The sequence below is a fragment of the Schistocerca gregaria genome, chromosome 7, assembly GCF_023897955.1.
Source record: "Schistocerca gregaria isolate iqSchGreg1 chromosome 7, iqSchGreg1.2, whole genome shotgun sequence".
NCBI classification, from domain to species: domain Eukaryota; kingdom Metazoa; phylum Arthropoda; class Insecta; order Orthoptera; family Acrididae; genus Schistocerca; species Schistocerca gregaria.
Genome location: NC_064926.1, coordinates 365,615 through 380,956, shown reverse-complemented (window position 1 = coordinate 380,956; position 15,342 = coordinate 365,615). Strand labels below are relative to the sequence as shown.

The following is a 15,342-nucleotide window of genomic DNA, read 5'->3' as shown; positions in this document are numbered from 1 at the left end:
ATCATTTCTGAGAGGAAAAGAAGTTGCATGACAACACGCAGAGCTAGTGGCGCCAAATTTACACACATTCCTTTTGTGACTCAAAAGCCGAACGAGTTACTTTCCGACGTTGTTTTAGATGTGCAAGTGCCAGTCAAAACTCGTGGTGTCGGCACTCTGCCGACCAATTCGCTAGTTAACACAGGTCTTGTTGTGTGATTTCAAGCTTAAGAGCATCTCCAAGCAATAAATGGTCAACAGCAACATTCAGACGGTTTCGTACTGCTCAATTGCTACATTAAAACGGTATGTTTCTTTTTCAGAACTGGAAAAACGCGAGAGTGACAGCATTCGAACCTGTAATCTTCAGATCCGAAGTCCAACGCCTTCTCCATTAGGCCACACGGTCACTGACGACCAACAGGTACATGTATACGACTCATCTCGAAACGCTCACACCCTGAGGATTTGTGGTTTCGTTCTACACAGCCGCTGCCCCTTGCTCTTTCCCACCCATTCGTTACATTCAACCTCTTACGAGACAGACCAAATATAGATTGAGAAACAAGACCACACACTTTATTCATGCGGAATCGAAGGCAGGGCGTCCCTCGCCGCATTTGCTACGATGGCCATTTGCTACTTCTGCAGAAGCGGCAGCGACGACGACGACGACGACGACGCCGACGACGACGACCGCGAGAGGCTCTGAGATATGTGAGAAATACATCTATAAAATGTAATTCAGACTGCCTCGTCCCACCTTATGCTGTACCGCTTTGGCAAATGCTTTATCTGTGCCATTCGCCTTAATCACATCTGAGAGTAATTCTTAAAAAAACGCCTGTCGCTAATTGTTCGTCATCACAGATACTGTTTGCTATACGGCCACGACGCGCAACTGATTTCCAAAATTCATCTTTCTCCTGTGAGGATGGAACTTACGACCCGTGGTTTATTAGAGCAGTGCTCTACCACTGAGCTAAAGAGGAGCGGCCTAGTGCTACCCTTGCGTACTTCGGCCTTACGGTCCTCTGCATCATCAGACTTCAGCTGACAACACTTCATATTACCGACTAATATTTGCAGCTATGGCGACCCATTACTGCTTGGCTACACATCTGACACGTAACCGATGTGCTATCCTAACAACAACACTCGCATTTCAGAACATGTCTTCCACACATGTCTACAAATTCACCTTCACCTTCAAATACAGTTTCCTTGCGACTGACAGAGACGTAGGCAAAGTTTAAAGTTGCTATTTCCATTACATCTCGTTAATCAGAAAAACGGTAATTTACATCTGCAGCGGAACAAAATTCCTTTCCGCCCAGCGTGAGGCTCGAACCCACGACCCTGGGATTAAGAGTCTGACGCTCTACCGACTGAGCTAGCCGGCTACCTCGGTGAATACCTGCCGGGTAGCACGTCACACAGTAATCGTTTGGGTTGGGTGGTCCCATACAGCATCTCTCCATGCTGCCTAATGTTTTCCTAACGTCACACTCGTCACGTACTTCACTTTTATGTCATAATCATTTCTGAGAGGAAAAGAAGTTGCATAACAACACACAGAGCTAGTGGCGCCAAATTAACACACATACCTTTTGTGACTCAAAAGCCGAACGAGTTACTTTCCGACGTTGTTTTAGATGTGCAAGTGCCAGTCAAAACTCGTGGTGTCGGCACTCTGCCGACCATTTCGCTAGTTAACACAGGTCTTGTTGTGTGATTTCAAGCTTAAGAGCATCTCCAAGCAAAAAATGGTCAACAGCAACATTCAGACGGTTTCGTACTGCTCAATTGCTACATTAAAACGGTATGTTTCTTTTTCAGAACTGGAAAAACGCGAGCGTGACAGCATTCGAACCTGTAATCTTCAGATCCGAAGTCCGACGCCTTTTCCATTAGGCCACACGCTCACTGACGACCAACTATAACATGTATACGACGCATCTCGAAACGCTCACACCCCTGAGGATTTGTGTTTTCGTTCTACACAGTCGCTGCCCCTTGCTCTTTCCCACCCATTCGTTACATTCAACCTCTTACGAGACCGACCAAATATAGACTGGGAAACAAGACCACACGCTTCGTGCATTCGGAATCGAAGGCAGGGCGTCCCTCGCCGCATTTGCTACGATGGCCATTTGCTACATCTGCAGAGGCAGCGGCGGCGGCGGCGGCGACGGCGACGACGAAGACGACTCCGACGACGACTGCGAGAGGCTCTGAGATATGTGAGAAATACATCTATAAAATGTAATTCAGACGGCCTCGTCCCACCTTATGCTGTACCGCTTTGGCAAATGCTTTATCTGCACCATTCGCCTTAATCCCATTTGAGAGTAATTTTTCATAAAACGCCTGTCGCTAATTGTTCGTCATCACAGATACTGTTTTCTATACGGCCACGACGCGAAACTGATTTCCAAAATTCATCTTTCTCCTGTGAGGATGGAACTTACGACCCCTGGTTTATTAGAGCAGTGCTCTACCACTGAGCTAAAGAGGAGCGGCCTAGTGCTAATCTTGCGTACTTCGGCCTTACGGTCCTCTGCATCATCAGACTTCAGCTGACAACACTTCATATTACCGGCTAATATTTGCAGCTATGGCGACCCATTACTGCTTGGCTACACATCTGACATGTAACCGATGTGCTCTCCAAACAACAACACTTGCATTTCAGAACATGTCTTTCACACATGTCTACAAAATCACCTTCAACTTCAAATACAGTTTCCTTGTGACTGACAGAGACGTAGGCAAAGTTTAAAGTTGCTATTTACATTACCTCACGTTAATCAGAAAAACGGTAATTTACATCTGCAGCGGAACAAAATTCGGTTCCGCCCAGCGTGTGGCTCGAACCCACAACCCTTGGATTAAGAGTCTCACGCTCTACCGACTTAGCTAGCCAGCTGCCTCGGTTAATACCGGCCAGGTAGCACGTCACACAGTACTCGTTTGGGTTGGGTGGTCCCATACAGAATCTCTCCATGCTGCCTAATGTTTTCCTAACGTCACACTCGTAACGTACTTCATTTTTATTTCATAATCATTTCTGAGAGGTAAGGAATTGCATGACAACATGCAGAACTAGTGGCGTCAAAATTAACACACATACTTGATGTGACTCAAAAGCCGAACAAGTTACTTTCCGACGTTGTTTTAGATGTGCAAGTGCCAGTTAAAACTCGCGGTGACGGCACCCTGCCGACCACTTCGCTAGTTAACACCGGTCTTGTTGTGTGTGTTTCAAGCTCAAGAGCATCTCCAAGCAAAAAATGGTCAACAGCAACATTCAGACGGTTTCGTACTGCTCAATTGCTACATCAAAACGTTATGTTTCTTTTTCAGAACTGGAAAAACAGGAACGTGACAAGATTCGAACCTGTAATCTTCAGATCCGAAGTCAGACGCCTGATCCATTAGGCCACACAGTCACTGGCGACCAACTACAAATTGTATACGACTCATCTCGAAACGCTCACACCCTGAGGAATTGTGTTTTCGTTCTGCACAGCCGCTGCCCCTTTCTCTTTCCCACCCATTCGTTACATTCAACCTCTTACGAGACCGACCAAATATAGACTGGGGAACAAGACCACACACTTTGTGCTTTCGGAATCGAAGACAGGGCGTCCCTCGCCGCATTTGCTACGATGGCCATTTGCTACTTCTGCAGAAGCGGCGGCGGCGGCGACAACGAAGACGACGACGAAGACCGTGAGAGGCTCTGAGATATGTGAGAAATACATCTATAAAATGTAATTCAGACTGCCACGTCCCACCTTATGCTGTACCGCTTTGGCAAATGCTTCATCTGCGACATTCGCCTTAATCACATCCGAGAGTAATTCTTAATAAAACGCCTGTCGCTAATTGTTCGTGATCACAGATACTGTTTGCTATACGGCCACAACGCGAAACTGATTTCCAAAATTTGTCTTCCTCCTCTGAGGATGGAACTTACGACCCCTGGTTTACTACACCAGTGCTGTACCACTTTTTTTTTTTTTTTTTTACCGGCTAATTTTTGCAGCTATGGCGACCCATTACTGCTTGGCTACACATCTGACACGTAACCGATGTGCTCTCCAAACAACAACACTTGCTTTTCAGATCATGTCTTTCATACATGTCTACAAAATCACCTTCGATTTCAAATACAGTTTCCTTGCGACTGACAGAGACGTAGCCAAAGTTTAAAGTTGCTATTTCCATTACATCTCGTTAATCAGAAAAACGGTAATTTACATTTGCAGCGGAACAAATTTCCCTTACGCCCAGCGTAGGTCTCGAACCAACGACCCTGGGATTAAGTGTCTCACGCTGTACCGACGGAGCTAGCCGGCTGCTTCTGTTAATGCCTGCCGGTTAGCACGTCACACAATACTCGTTTGGTTTGGGTGGTCCCATACAGAATCTCTCCATGCTGCCTAATGTTTTCCTAACGTCACACTCGTCACGTACTTCACTTTTATGTCATAATCATTTCTGAGAGGAAAAGAAGTTGCATGACAACACGCAGAGCTAGTGGCGCCAAATTTACACACATTCCTTTTGTGACTCAAAAGCCGAACGAGTTACTTTCCGACGTTGTTTTAGATGTGCAAGTGCCAGTCAAAACTCGTGGTGTCGGCACTCTGCCGACCATTTCGCTAGTTAACACAGGTCTTGTTGTGTGATTTCAAGCTTAAGAGCATCTCCAAGCAAAAAATGGTCAACAGCAACATTCAGACGGTTTCGTACTGCTCAATTGCTACATTAAAACGGTATGTTTCTTTTTCAGAACTGGAAAAACGCGAGAGTGACAGCATTCGAACCTGTAATCTTCAGATCCGAAGTCCAACGCCTTCTCCATTAGGCCACACGGTCACTGACGACCAACAGGTACATGTATACGACTCATCTCGAAACGCTCACACCCTGAGGATTTGTGGTTTCGTTCTACACAGCCGCTGCCCCTTGCTCTTTCCCACCCATTCGTTACATTCAACCTCTTACGAGACAGACCAAATATAGATTGAGAAACAAGACCACACACTTTATTCATGCGGAATCGAAGGCAGGGCGTCCCTCGCCGCATTTGCTACGATGGCCATTTGCTACTTCTGCAGAAGCGGCAGCGACGACGACGACGACGACGACGCCGACGACGACGACCGCGAGAGGCTCTGAGATATGTGAGAAATACATCTATAAAATGTAATTCAGACTGCCTCGTCCCACCTTATGCTGTACCGCTTTGGCAAATGCTTTATCTGTGCCATTCGCCTTAATCACATCTGAGAGTAATTCTTAAAAAAACGCCTGTCGCTAATTGTTCGTCATCACAGATACTGTTTGCTATACGGCCACGACGCGCAACTGATTTCCAAAATTCATCTTTCTCCTGTGAGGATGGAACTTACGACCCGTGGTTTATTAGAGCAGTGCTCTACCACTGAGCTAAAGAGGAGCGGCCTAGTGCTACTCTTGCGTACTTCGGCCTTACGGTCCTCTGCATCATCAGACTTCAGCTGACAACACTTCATATTACCGACTAATATTTGCAGCTATGGCGACCCATTACTGCTTGGCTACACATCTGACACGTAACCGATGTGCTCTCCTAACAACAACACTCGCATTTCAGAACATGTCTTCCACACATGTCTACAAATTCACCTTCACCTTCAAATACAGTTTCCTTGCGACTGACAGAGACGTAGGCAAAGTTTAAAGTTGCTATTTCCATTACATCTCGTTAATCAGAAAAACGGTAATTTACATCTGCAGCGGAACAAAATTCCTTTCCGCCCAGCGTGAGGCTCGAACCCACGACCCTGGGATTAAGAGTCTGACGCTCTACCGACTGAGCTAGCCGGCTACCTCGGTGAATACCTGCCGGGTAGCACGTCACACAGTACTCGTTTGGGTTGGGTGGTTCCATACAGAATCTCTCCTTGCTGCCTAATGTTTTCCTGACGTCACACTCGTCACGTACTTCACTTTTATGTCATAATCATTTCTGAGAGGTAAAGAAATTGCATGACAACATGCAGAGCTAGTGGCGTCAAAATTAACACACATACTTGATGTGACTCAAAAGCCGAACGAGTTACTTTTCGACGTTGTTTTAGATGTGCAAGTGCCAGTCAAAACTCGCGGTGTCGGCACTCTGCCGACCTTTTCGCCAGTTAACACCGGTCTTGCTGTGTGTGTTTCAAGCTCAAGAGCATCTCCAAGCAAAAAATGGTCAACAGCAACACTCAGACGGTATCGTACTGCTCAATTGCTACATTAAAAGGGTATGTTTCTTTTTCAGAACTGGAAAAACACGAGCGTGACAGCATTCGAACCTGTAATCTTCAGATCCGAAGTCCGACGCCTTTTCCATTAGGCCACACGGTCACTAACGACCAACTATAACATGTATACGACTCATCTCGAAACGCTCACACCCCTGAGGATTTGTGTTTTCGTTGTACACAGTCGCTGCCCCTTGCTCTTTCCCACCCATTCGTTACATTCAACCTCTTACGAGACCGACCAAATATAGACTGGGAAACAAGACCACACGCTTCGTGCATTCGGAATCGAAGGCAGGGCGTCCCTCGCCGCATTTGCTACGATGGCCATTTGCTACTTCTGCAGAAGCGGCGGCGGCGGCGACGACGAAGACGACGACGACGACGACGACGACGACGACGACGACGACGACGACGACCGCTAGAGGCTCTGAGATATGTGAGAAATACATCTATAAAATGTAATTCAGACTGCCTCGTCCCACCTTATGTTGTACCGCTTTGGCAAAGGCTTTATCTGCGCCATTCGCCTTAATCACATCTGAGAGTAATTCTTAATAAAACGCCTGTCGCTAATTGTTCGTCATCACAGATACTGTTTGCTATACGGCCACGACGCGCAACTGATTTCCAAAATTCATCTTTGTGCTGTGAGGATGGAACTTACGACCCCTGGATAATTAGAGCAGTGCTCTACCACTGAGCTAAAGAGGCGCGGCCTAGCGCTATTTTTGGGTACTTCGTCCTTACGGTCCTCTGCGTCATCACACTTCAGCTGATAACACTTCATATTACCGGCAAATATTTGCAGCTATGGCGACCCATTATTGGTTGGCTACACATCTGACACGTAACAGATGTGCTCTCCTAACAACAACACTTGCATTTCAGAACATGTCTTTCACACATGTCTACAAAATCACCTTCACCTTCAAATACAGTTTCCTTGCGACTGACAGAGACGTAGGCAAAGTTTAAAGTTGCTATTTCCATTTCATCTCGTTAATCAGAAAAACGGTAATTTACATGTGCATCGGAACAACATTCCGTTCCGCCCAGCGTGTGGCTCGAACCCACGACCCTGGGATTAAGAGTCTCAAGCTCTACCGACTGAGCTAGCCGGCTACCTCCGTGAATACCTGCCGGGTAGCGCGTCACACAGTACAAGTTTGGGTTGGGTGGTCCCATACAGAATCTCTCCTTGCTTCCTAATGTTTACCTGACGTCACACTCGTCACGTACTTCACTTTTATGTCATAATCATCTCTGAGAGGTAAAGAAATTGCATGACAACATGCAGAGCTAGTGGCGTCAAAATTAACACACATAATTTTTGTGACTCATAAGCCGAACGAGTTACTTTCCGACGTTGTTTTAGATGTGCAAGTACCAGTAAAACTCGCGGTGTCGGCACTCTGCCGACCATTTCGCTAGTTAACACCCATCATGTTGTGTGTGTTTCAAGCTCAAGAGCATCTCCAAGCAAAAAATGGTCAACAGCAACATTCAGACGGTTTCGTACTGCTCAATTGCTACATTAAAACGGTATGTTTCTTTTTCAGAACTGGAAAAACACAAGCGTGACAGCATTCGAACCTGTAATCTTCAGATCCGAAGTCCGACGCCTTTTCCATTAGGCCACAAGGTCACTGACGACCAACTATAACATGTATACGACTCATCTCGAAACGCTCACACCCCTGAGGATTTGTGTTTTCGTTCTACACAGTCGCTGCCCCTTGCTCTTTCCCACCCATTCGTTACATTCAACCTCTTACGAGACCGACCAAATATAGACTGGGAAACAAGACCACACGCTTCGTGCATTCGGAATCGAAGGCAGGGCGTCCCTCGCCGCATTTGCTACGATGGCCATTTGCTATATCTGCAGAGGCGGCGGCGGCGGCGGCGGCGACGGCGACGACGAAGACGACTCCGACGACGACTGCGAAAGGCTCTGAGATATGTGAGAAATACATCTATAAAATGTAATTCAGACGGCCTCGTCCCACCTTATGCTGTACCGCTTTGGCAAATGCTTTATCTGCGCCATTCGCCTTAATCCCATTTGAGAGTAATTTTTCATAAAACGCCTGTCGCTAATTGTTCGTCATCACAGATAATGTTTTCTATACGGCAACGACGAGAAACTGATTTCCAAAATTCATCTTTCTCCTGTGAGGATGGAACTTACGACCCCTGGTTTATTAGAGCAGTGCTCTACCACTGAGCTAAAGAGGAGCGGCCTAGTGCTACTCTTGCGTACTTCGGCATTACGGTCCTCTGCATCATCAGACTTCAGCTGACAACACTTCATATTACCGGCTAATATTTGCAGCTATGGTGACCCATTACTGCTTGGCTACACATCTGACACGTAACCGATGTGCTCTCCAAACAACAACACTTGCATTTCAGAACATGTCTTTCATACATGTCTACAAAATCACCTTCACCTTCAAATACATTTTGCTTGCGACTGACAGAGACGTAGGCAAAGTTTAAAGTTGCTATTTACATTATACCACGGTAATCAGAAAAACGGTAATTTACATCTGCAGCGGAACAAAATTCCGTTCCGCCCTGCGTGGGGCTGGAACCTACAATCCTGGGATTAAGAGTCTCACGCTCTACCGACTTAGCTAGCCGGCTGCCTCGCTTAATACCTGCCTGGTAGTAAGTCACACAGTACTCGTTTGGGTTGGGTGGTCCCATACAGAATCTCTCCATGCTGCCTAATGTTTTCCTAACGTTACACTCGTCACGTACTTCACTTTTATGTCATAATCATTTGTGAGAGGTAAAGAAATTGCATGAAAACATGCAGAGCTAGTGGCGTCAAAATTAACACACATACTTTATGTGACTCAAAAGCCGAACGAGTTACTTTCCGACGTTGTTTTAGATGTGCAAGTGCCAGTCAAAACTCGTGGTGTCGGCACTCTGCCAGCCATTTCGCTAGTTAACACCGGTCTTGTTGTGTGTGTTTAAAGCTCAAGAGCATCTCCAAGCAAAAAATGGTCAACAGCAACATTCAGACGGTTTCGTACTGCTCAATTGCTGCATTAAAACGGTATGTTTCTTTTTCAGAACTGCAAAAACATGAGCGTGACAGCATTTGAACCTGTAATCTTCAGATCCGAAGTCCGACGCCTTATCCATTAGGCCACACGGTCACGGACGACCATCTATAAATGTATACGACTTATCTCGAAACGCTCACACCCCTGAGGATTTGTGTTTTCGTTCTCCACAGCCGCTGCCCCTTGCTCTTTCCCACCCATACGTTACATTCAACCTCTTAAGGGACAGACCAAATATAGACTGAGAAAAAAGACCACACACATTGTGCATTCGGAATCGAAGGCAGGGCGTCCCTCGCCGGATTTGCTACGATGGCCATTTGTTACTTCTGCAGAAGCGGCGGCGGCGACGACGACGACGACGACGACGAGAGGCTCAGAGATATGTGAGAAATACATCTATAAAATGTAATTCAGACTGCCCCGTCCCACCTTATGCTGTACCGCTTTGGCAAATGCCTTATCTGTGCCATTCGCCTTAATCACATCTGAGAGTAATTCTTAAAAAAACGCCTGTCGCTAATTGTTCGACATCACAGATACTGTTTGCTATACGGCCACGACGCGCAACTGATTTCCAAAATTCATCTTTGTGCTGTGAGGATGGAACTTACGACACCTGGTTAATTAGAGCAGTGCTCTACCACTGAGCTAAAGAGGCGCGGCCTAGCGCTACTTTTGGGTACTTCGTCCTTACGGTCCTCTGCATCATCAGACTTCAGCTGACAACACTTCATATCACCGGCAAATATTTGCAGCTATGGCGACCCATTATTGGTTGGCTACACATCTGACACGTAACAGATGTGCTCTCCTAACAACAACACTTGCATTTCAGAACATGTCTTTCACACATGTCTACAAAATCACCTTCAACTTCAAATACAGTTTCCTTGTGACTGACAGAGACGTAGGCAAAGTTTAAAGTTGCTATTTACATTACCTCACGTTAATCAGAAAAACGGTAATTTACATCTGCAGCGGAACAAAATTCGGTTCCGCCCAGCGTGTGGCTCGAACCCACAACCCTTGGATTAAGAGTCTCACGCTCTACCGACTTAGCTAGCCAGCTGCCTCGGTTAATACCGGCCAGGTAGCACGTCACACAGTACTCGTTTGGGTTGGGTGGTCCCATACAGAATCTCTCCATGCTGCCTAATGTTTTCCTGACGTCACACTCGTCACGTACTTCACTTTTATGTCATAATCATTTCTGAGAGGTAAAGAAATTGCATGTCAACATGCAGAGCTAGTGGTGTCAAAATTAACACACATACTTTATGCGACTCAAAAGCCGAACGAGTTACTTTCCGACGTTGTTTTAGATGTGCAAGTGCCAGTCAAAACTCACGGTCTCGACACTCTGCCGACCATTTCACTAGTTAACACCGGTCTTGTTGTGTGTGTTTCAAGCTCAAGAGCATCTCCAAACAAAAAATGGTCGACAGCAACATTCAGACGGTTTCATACTGCTCAATTGCTACATTAAAACGGTATGTTTCCTTTTCGGAACTGGAAAAACACGAGCGTGACAGCATTCGAACCTGTAATCTTCAGATCCGAAGTCCGACGCCTTATCCATTAGGCCACACGGTCACTGACAACCAAACATCACATGTATACGACTCATCTCGAAACGCTCACACCCCTGAGGATTTGTGTTTTCGTTCTACACAGCCGCTGCCGCTTTCTCTTTCCCACCCACTCGTTACATTCAACCTCTGACGAGACCGACCAAATATAGACTGAGAAACAAGACCACACACTTTGTGCATTCGGAATCGAAGGCAGGGCGTCCCTCGCCGGGTTTGCTACGATCGCCATTTGCTACTTCTGCAGAAGCGGCAACGGCGGCGACGACGACGACGACGACGACGACGACGACGACCGCGAGAGGCTCTGAGATATGTGAGAAATACATCTATAAAATGTAATTCAGACTGCCTATTCCCACCTTATGCTGTACCGCTTTGGTAAATGCTTTATTTGCGCCATTCGCCTTAATCACATCTGAGAGTCATTCTTTAAAAAACGCCTGTCGCTAAGTGTTCGTCATCACAGATACTGTTTGCTATACGGTCACGACGCGCAACTGATTTCCAAAATTCATCTTTCTCCTGTTAGGATGGAACTTACGATCCCTGGTTTATTTGGCCACTGCTCTACCGCTGAGCTAAAGAGGCGCGGCCTAGCGGTACTCTTGCGTCCTTCGGCCTTACGGTCGCCTGCATCATCAGACTTCAGCTGACAACACTTCATATTAGCTTCTAATATTTGCAGCTATGGCGACCCATTACTGCTTGGCTACACATCTGACACGTAACAGATGTGCTCTCCAAACAACAACACTTGCATTTCAGAACATATCTTTCACACATGTCTACAAAATACCTTCACCTTCAAATACAGTTTCCTTGCGACTGACAGAGACGTAGGCAAAGTTTAAAGTTGCTATTGCCATTACATCTCGTTAATCTATAAAACGGTTATTTACATCCGCAGCGGAACGAAATTGAGTTCCGCCCAGCGTGTGGCTCGAAACCACGACCCTGGGATTAAGAGTCTGACGCTCTACCGACTGAGCTAGCCGGCTACCTCGGTGAGTAACTGCCGGGTAGCACGTCACACAGTACTCGTTTGGGTTGGGTGGTCCCATACAGAATCTCTCCATGCTGCCTAATGTTTTCCTAACGTCACACTCGTCACGTACTTCACTTTTATGTCATAATCATTTCTGAGAGGTAAAGAAATTGCATGACAACATGCAGAGCTAGTGGCGTCAAAATTAACACACATACTTTATGTGACTCAAAAGCCGAACGAGTTACTTTCCGACGTTGTTTTAGATGTGCAAGTGCCAGTCAAAACTCGCGGTGTCGGCACTCTGCCGACCATTTCGCTAGTTAACACCGGTCTTGTTGTGTGTGTTTCAAGCTCAAGAGCATCTCCAAGCAAAAAATGGTCAACAGCAACATTCAGACGGTTTCGTACTGCTCAATTGCTACATTAAAACGGTATGTTTCTTTTTCAGAACTGGAAAAACACGAACGTGACATCATTCGAACCTGTAATCTTCACATACGAAGTCCGACGCCTTATCCATTAGGCCACACGGTCACTGACGACCAACCATCACATGTATACGACTGGCGTGGGACCTGTCGTCTCGCGGTGCGTTTTGGCGTTGGCCAGTCCGCGCCAGCGCGCCGTAAGGCACAGAGGTTCGCACTTGGGCGTATCGCTTCCAGTCGGACGTGCCCACAGGGGAAGTGATGCGTCATGTATAGCCTCACCTCCTCAAGTGGCTCTTTCCGCCTTCAAGTGGTGCCAGACGTTAAGCTCGGCATTTCTCGTTCTTGCCCGGGTGTGCCTTGCGACAAAAGGAAGAGCTGCGACCCAACCCGATGCGAAAGCGAAGGGTGCGTGGCACAGGGGGAGCTGTGTCGAGGGACGAACATCTGTCCCTTTCTGTTCGCAGGGCCCAGACCAGCAGGAGCTCTGCATGCCGGCGACTTCGTTTGTCGGCGTGGGATCGCGGAGCGAGTCGGCAAGGGTGCTTCGCCGCGCCCCTGGGTAACCGGGGCGTGTTCTGCCAAACCCAGGAGGTGGTGACATCGCCTGGGCCAGGTTAACTGGGTCCAGACCGCCGAACGTCTGGGGGACCGGCCCGGCACCTGAGTAGGAGTGGGTCCTTGGCCGTAAGGTGGAAACTCGGGCTAGTAGGCGGCGAAGGGCGAGAGGTGCATCCGCCTCTCCGGAGTGCGGGGTGCAGTTGCCGGAGAGCGTCGCGTGAAATCGCCGATGACGGAGCCATCGATGGGGACCAGTGCGCTGGCGACGGCGCGCTGAACCCGGCAGCTCGGGAGTGCCCTTGACCTTGGGGCGAGGTCGGTGGGCGAGCTGCAAGAAGTCCCCCCCCATGCCAGAGGAGCCGGTCCGGGGCAAGAGACGGGCTCCCATCTCTTTTATCACTCGTATAATCATGGCGACAACCAATACGAGTGACTCGAGTGCGCCTCAACGGGCTTCTTTTGCGCCGCCTGATCCCTCTCCTCAGGACGAGTCGGGACAGGCCGAAAATGAAACAGTGACGGAGAGACTAGCAAGAATCACGTTGCTCATGGAGCAAAACATTAAAAACGGAAAAATATGTCAAGCAGGACTTTCAACAATCAAAAATGAATTGGCTGCATGGGCCATTGCCCACGCAAAATTGGAAGGAAGGGTGGAAGAACTAGAAAAAGAGAACAATCGATTGAGGAAACAGCCAGTTAAAACCTGGGCTGCCGTGGCAGCGCAAGCTCCCACGAAGCCCAACACGACCAGAGATACCATAGATAAGGTGACAAAGAGGCCAGATACGGCAGTCTTCTTGAGGACCCTGCCGGGCCAAGACACAAGCGTTAAAATAATCCAGGAGCTATTCACGACTACTGTGGACCCTGTAAAAGAGAAAATAAAGATCAAAAGAATTAAACCAAGCAAGAATTCAGTAATAGTGGAAGTCGCATCCGAAGAGGATAAAGAAAAAATATTGATGAACCAGAAACTAAATTCAGTGATCAAGTGTGAGCCTCCAAGGAAAAGAAACCCTCTCGTGATTCTGTACGATGTTCCAACAGTAATGACCAATGAAGAGTTATGCGACACAATCAGAAAACAAAACTTTGAGCATCTGAGTGAAGAAGAGTTCAAAGACTGTTTTAAACTCAGATTCAAGACAGGTCCACGGGGTCGAGATGTGGTACATCACGTCGCTGAGGTTACAGCGCAGATGTGGAAAAGCATTACGACTATGGGCAAAATATATGTCGGCTTTCATGCCATCAACACTAGGGACTATGTCGTGGTACCTCGTTGCCACAACTGTGGCGACTTGGACCACATTCTCAGGCTGTGCACCAGGGAGTCGGCCTGCACAAAATGTGGAGAGAACGGTCACAACCGTAAAGACTGCAAGGCAGCGGCAATCTGCATACCATGCAGGAACCGAGGCAAGAAATCATGCGGAGCCACAGGTCGAAACTGCCCAACATACAGGATGCTTGAACAAAGACTGATTTCCAGGATTGATTATGGGTGAGCCCGGCATACTGAACAGGATGCCGAAACATAAGTCCCCGAGCAAAAGGAGGAGGGATGCTATGAGGGCTAACAAATTTAAGTTGTTCTTAAGGTCGCTTACGAGCACCGAGAAAACTGAAAACAGAGCCACACAGACTGAGATCTATATGATAAATACGGCAATACAGACAGACCCCCCCATAGCTGCAGCTCCCTCCTCCGAAAGCCGGGGAGCAGAGCCGACAGAACACCAGAAACGGCAAGGGCATCCTGTGGCTGTGGCAGTTTCCAGAGAGGAGCAGAAAAAAGTCATTCAACCAATACAGGAAAACTTGGTAACCAGTAGCTCTAGTACAAGTTCTCCCACACAGGGTACTCCAGTGGTTAGACTACCACCTGTGGACCCTGTAAGAGTGTACCCCAACTTGGAGTACACCATGCAATTAGCAAGACTTGAGCAGCCGGCTACCCTGACCACTGCCCTGAGACATGTGGTTCGTGTAGGACACGAAGAGGGACGAAAGATAACCTTCTCGGTGATGGAGGCTGTGGACAGAATTCAACTAAAATCAGTGAATCTCCCCACTGACTTTCGAGCCCTGCGAGACTTGTTAAGAAAGGTGTTTGAAAGAAGGGGCGAGAAATTCGACCTAAACGACATCTATGAACAGGCAGTATTGGCAAACGGACGAATTGCGTTCGACTGGACTAAGACCTGGCCACATGACCGAGTACACACCTACTTTCCATAATGACCAAAATAAACATAGGACAACTAAACACTCACAATAGTCGACTTGTGATGCAGGAACTCCGAAGGGAGGTGGAGGAGAGGAGATTGGATGTGCTCTGTCTGCAGGAGCCGTACTCCCAAGCTGGGAAAGTCGCATTTGCTGCCGCCACATGGCAAGTAA

General features: G+C 47.5%; 1 non-coding gene across 1 annotated transcript; it reads right to left on the bottom strand.

Moving 5' to 3' along the window:
* Positions 1-7,333: 7,333 nt before the first annotated feature.
* Trnak-cuu (transfer RNA lysine (anticodon CUU)) lies at positions 7,334-7,406 on the bottom strand. The gene has a single exon. It is a non-coding gene; the product is annotated as a tRNA-Lys (tRNA).
* Between the last annotated feature and the right edge of the window lie 7,936 nt (positions 7,407-15,342).